Source organism: Opisthorchis viverrini (genome assembly GCF_000715545.1).
Source record: "Opisthorchis viverrini unplaced genomic scaffold opera_v5_42, whole genome shotgun sequence".
In the NCBI taxonomy this organism is placed as follows: Eukaryota; Metazoa; Platyhelminthes; class Trematoda; order Opisthorchiida; family Opisthorchiidae; genus Opisthorchis; species Opisthorchis viverrini.
This window is the reverse complement of record NW_008751698.1, coordinates 1908094-1913870: the sequence shown is the minus strand read 5'-3', so window position 1 is coordinate 1913870 and position 5777 is coordinate 1908094.

Genomic DNA, 5777 nt, shown 5'->3' with positions numbered 1-5777 from the left:
TCTCCTCGAATGGTGACGAAACGTTTGCAAATCAATTGCCAAGCTCGGCGAACAGATCAACAGCCACCTGATCAATTACATGTACCTTCTTAGTTAAAAATAGGTCCATTACGTCCTTCGATGAGACCAGCTTCAATGTACCACTTTCCACTAAACTGAGTATCCCGTGTATGAAGGTTCTCGCCTGCTGGCGAGTAGTTTTTATGATTTGCTCTGTTAATCTACCTCCGTATACAACCGTCTATCACAATAAAATTCTTCTTGCACAGAATGCACTCTTTTACAGAGAAGCGTTTCTTTCTCCTGGGATGTTTTTTGGGGAGGAAAGTGGTCTCTCGATTGGAAACCAACACACATTACTTTTGCCGCCCAAAATAAACACCTTCCTTGGCTTTATCTATCGTTAACACCAGTACTCCCATACTCTTTCCAGGTCCCCTTTTCCTGAATAAACCTGTGTCAACGTATGCACGCACACACGCGAGCATCTTTCGAACGATCTCTTATCCAAGTAGACCGAAGCTTCCTTTCCTGTCTTGTTCTCCAATGGTTTACTGCCCAGACTACCACCTAGGCACAACCCTTCCCAATTCGGGGTGTCATCAATTTTCTTTACGTTTGTGACTTCCGCTGTCTGTCGTCTCACGTGCTGAGCTTAATTGCCGATAGAGTACCAAACCTGGGACTATTCGAGTGCGAACACTTGGACATTTCACCTGGAGCAACGACCAGCCATAAGGTTGAAAAAGTAGTTTCCCATCAATGCGATATCGAAACAGTACGTTGTTCAAATAGAGACGGTAGTCAAACAACTCAAAACAATGTGTTTCCCAACACACGATCAATCCACAAGATCGATGAAAATCGAAAGACCCACTATCTGCTTCGTCCAACTTAGAGTTCATCACGTAGGCCTTGTACTCGAATTCTTAGTATTCCTATATTGCATCGAAAAACCAACTCAAAAGTAAGCTGCGATAAACAGTCATAAGTTGGCATTTACACTAGTATCTGACCCTATCGTTTGTGGTATTTCTCCGCCGATTGTGAGGTACAGACGGTACACGTTTGTCACAATAATGTTCAGTTTGGTTCTCGAAACTGAGGTAGGATAAGTGCATGTGAATTTGGGATGATGAACTCAAGAAAGCCATAACCGGTGGATGTTCCTCTGGAGATCTCGTTGGTCCTCTAAGTAGAGTCTTGTGAAGGAAATAACCCAATAGCTTGAATAGGGTTCCCAGTGCAACGTGAGTTAACTAATATGTGGCACATTCAGGTGAAGAGTCCAATAAAGGAGAAATCCGGTTCAACTTAAGCTCTGTATTCTGTCATCACCGAACTACTCGCATACGTAGGCTTACGTAGTCAATGCAACAACACAATCGCATTTCCTCGGTTTAGTGTACCGTGTGGTATGGTTAAACCACAACTATTGTGCAAAGAACATCATCCCCATTGTTGTATAGATAGCTGACTTTGCTTGATTCGGCATCCACGCGATTTAACCACAGTAAAGGTTACTATCCGAAAGATACAAAAAAACGGAATTCCTCGAATTCTGATGTATAAAAGACCACCGGGCTGATTTCATAGAAGAAAATACCCACAAGGTTGCTGAAAACTCTTTGACAGCCCACGACCGGTTTCGCCCTTCTTGGGGCTCATCAAGTAGGCGCAATCCCCGAGTTTCCGTCAACCTTACGTTCTACTTGAACCCAAATTGGACTGTTCTCGAGAAATACGCTCATTTGCAAATCGATTTGGTTTTCACGAGAGACTCAACTGAATCTCTCGTTTATGATATTCTACAACACCGGGGCTATGTTTGTGTTCGTGTTTGACCTTAACTGAACTAGTTACCGAATAATCTCATTTCGCTTCGGTCAATGCTTGGTAGTATCACGCAGTTCGCCGTTCAGGGTGACTCGTTTTCTATACAAACGTACTGAATAGTTTTCCTCTCAAATTCAGCGCTATATTGCGTTTCCACTGAGATAGTTGCGTTACGCTGCGAAGATATCATAATATTACACCATTACGATTCACGAGATAATACTGGCTATCTAATCAGATTCTTCACTGTAATTTACTGAAGAACTGACAAGATAGCAAATAGCGTTGCAGGTAAGGCTTTTCGTGTAGATACGAGCATTCGGTGTGGGGATGAGAACTGAGGTGTCATTACATTGGGCTGTCAAATGTTCAGTCGGCCTTGAAAACGCATCAGAAAAACTACAGTCTTTGGTAAGATGGTACAAGCATCTGAATTCAGACTATCTGTTCACGAACATACTTGAATTATGGGACCGAGACAAGTAGGTTCCGCGCATTTACATTGGAGATTTGGTGATACTTGAGTGTCTGAAGACCACTTTGATTCTCTTTGAGGCAAATTCAAAACAAATTGAGAAGGATAGGCTCCATAGTCTATCAAACGCTACTCTATCGGTAGCGTTTTTCACTGGTAAACTCTGCCAATTGCTTTGAAGAGTTGTTGGAGTTGTGTTGTCAGCCCCACTTGATCGTATGATAGATAAATTGGAAGTCAGTTTTTGTGAGGAAATCAAATTCTCAAAACGTGGTTCTCGGCCCTGTAGAACTGCTTCTTTCGGACCATTTAGACTCTGTTTCCCCATTCCTCTCTCTTTGACACAGCGTAATCCTCGAATGAAAAACAGCTGCTTTAAGGGGTAAACTATTCCACAAAGGAAACTACTCACAAGGCTGCCGAAAACTTTTCGACAACCCACGCCCTTCTTTAGGCTCATCAAGTAGGCGCAGTCCCGGAGTTTCCGTCAAACTTATGTTCTACTTGAACCCCAATTGGACTGTCTTCGAGAAATACGCGCATTTGCAAATCAATTTGGTTTTCACAGGAGACTCAATTGAATCTCTCGTTTATGCTATTCTACAAGTGAATGTGCTGCACTCAGGCCGACTCGTGATTCAGTTGGCACGATATTCGAGATATCGCAGTATATTTTCATAAAGGAAACTACTCACAAGGTTGCTGAAAACTCTTCGACAGCCCACGACCGGTTTCGCCCTTATTTGCAAATGAGTGTACTTCTCGAAAACAGTCCAATTTGGGTTCAAGTGGAACATAAGTTTGACGGAAACTCGGGGACTGCGCCTACTTGATGAGCCCCAAGAAGGGCGAAACCGGTCATGGGCTGTCAAAGAGTTTTCAGCAACCTTGTGAGTAGTTTCCTTTATGAAAATATACTGCGATATCTCGAATATCATGCCAACTGAATCATGAGGGTAAACCTTTTGTTTTTTCTTGTTATTTATGACACGGAACTTTAAACAACTCCTAAGAAGAGTCCGTTCCCTTGAGAGATAAGTTCACTGGGATTTCTACCATACTGGTAAAACTCAGTTAGGGGAAACTCATTTAGAAAACCCCAAGTAGACTTTGTAGTTTTTCACCTTAGAAAATTTCCATCAGCTTGGATGGACCAAGAACAATATAATTCCAAACGGTATATACCTCATGAAAGGTCCTTTCCCTCCTAATGGTTTATCACTAAGGTGATTGATGTTGTGCCCGTTATTTCGCTTACTAACTTGCAAATTTCTGGTATTTTAGAATCTTAATCAGAGCTGTGTTTAAAAGGTAGGATATCGTCTTTGGGTTGTCTCAGTAGAGAGCAAAGTAATAGCCGAAGTTAAGGTTACCTTCTGATACCGTACGACCCATCTTTCGACATGAATTTGCAAAGTTTACATGGTTGTTTGCATACCTGAATGTGAGATAGCGCCCGGAAGTACTGAAGCCGACTTACTGCTGAGTGCATGCAACACGAACATCTATAAATACTGTTAGGCGATCAGAAGCATGAGTGGAATACGTGCGTCGTAAAATCAACCAGCAAAATGCCCCAACAACAATAAAGACCAAGCGNATCATCCGGAAAAGTGTCAAAGTGCATACAATCTCGAGGGTAAAATGCATCAAACTTGGCTAATGTTCTATTAATGTGAAAATTCAGTATGAGCATTCATCAAACTTTTGAAGACATAGCTACGTCGGCAGCAGAACGCTTAACCTGTGCATTTTGGTATATAGCGCAGTTTTAATCCTGGAGCAATTAAATCCTTTCGTAAGACACTGCTCAAAAATTAGGTCAGCGGAACTGAGCCCATAAAATTTATAGGATTCCAGACATCACGCACATTGTTGGACAAGCAAGCGAGCCTCGCAAATTCACGAGGGAAATGTTTGGACAGCTCAGTTTATTGGTGTGGTTCTCATGGACGACATTCGAGTGCCACAGACAAGATAAATGAAAAGTACTTAACGAGGGACTCTGTTCATTAGCATGACCATTGTCATTGACAGCACAATCAAAGAGGGAAAACCGAGCTGTGCTGACACACAACCGTAAAAATCTACTTTAGTATAGCTCCATAATGAGAATAAGTAATGGACCCTGAAGGGGGGCTTATGACCTGCACTTCCAACACGCGGTCAGGCAGTCTGGGTAGAAACTGAGAGCATACATATTTGTGATCACGACAGCTGAGCCACGTTGGGGGTGTTTTGCAGCAGACACGGTTGCCAGCCCAGAATCAAGCACACCCCGGTGGCAACACTGGCAGAACCCCATTAAACAACGTTCACCAGAATTCTCACAATTTAGCGCCGTTGAGAATGGTGAAAGGGTGAAATTTCAAGCATTTTCCCTCTGGTAGACTGAGTGAAGGACACAGATAGCCATTAGCGTAGGTTAACTGGAAAAAGTCGTCCTTCTGCATTAGCCTTGGCTATATTTATCTGTTTGAAACAGATTTTCTTTGAATGGTGAGCGTAGGTGATTCCGGAAACCGTTCAGAGCCATTTGTACTCAAGTGGTGAGCACTGGTCCCAACACCTAGCACATATTGCTGAAGCAGAGTGCTCCGTTCAGAGTGTGACCCCTCTTCTGGCACCAACCCTTATGGGCCCGTTCATTATGTATCTGGGCCGTGATCTGAAAGGCTGTGTGGCAAATTTGTGGGGCTATTCTCGGTTGATCGTAAAAAGCAAAAAATAATTCTCCGCATCTTGGTTTGATCATATGGTGATAACTGGATCTTCTTACTCAAGCGATAAGCTGCTGATATTCCCTTCGGAGAAAATTATTTCCTAGGCACATGGTCAAATTCCACTACAATGATGTTGGTAGGGTCGACTTTCTCTAATCGTCCTAATCTTAATAACATCCCTTGTGACCGTCTCATCGCAGTGATAAAATCGATGGTTCCACAGACGGGAGAATGCGCAGTGTACGGGAAGGGTAGTATCTGGCCTGCCGTTCGCTCGGCCGGTGGGGAGTTTATTTCGAAGGAATGTACCAATTCCAATTATTGGTGCGCTTTGAATGCTCAGTAAGTGCTTCACCATAATTTTGTGTAGCATTCAAGAGAGTAGAGCTGTAGCAGTCTTCCCGAATGCTTCTTCAGGGTGGATGAACGGGCTGGGCGATGATCGTCAGGCAGTGTATGAGCGATCGTAACTGATTTTTCTCGACACCCGTGGGAGTAGATTGCAGACTTCCTTTTCCTAGTGTCTTGTCCGGCTGGCCCGGTCGAAGTCACGTGCTTCCTTGGAAGAGCCAATGACTTGTCAATAACCGTTGCTTGTCTATTGGTCACTCCGGATCGCCCAATCACGATAAGGTTGCCGCGTGGCGGCCGTATGACAATGCTCCGTCATTTCGCCTGGTTCGCATTTGTTTCAGCGTAACGCTGTCCGTTTGTTGCTCGTTTGGTTCTTTTGGCTACCGAAA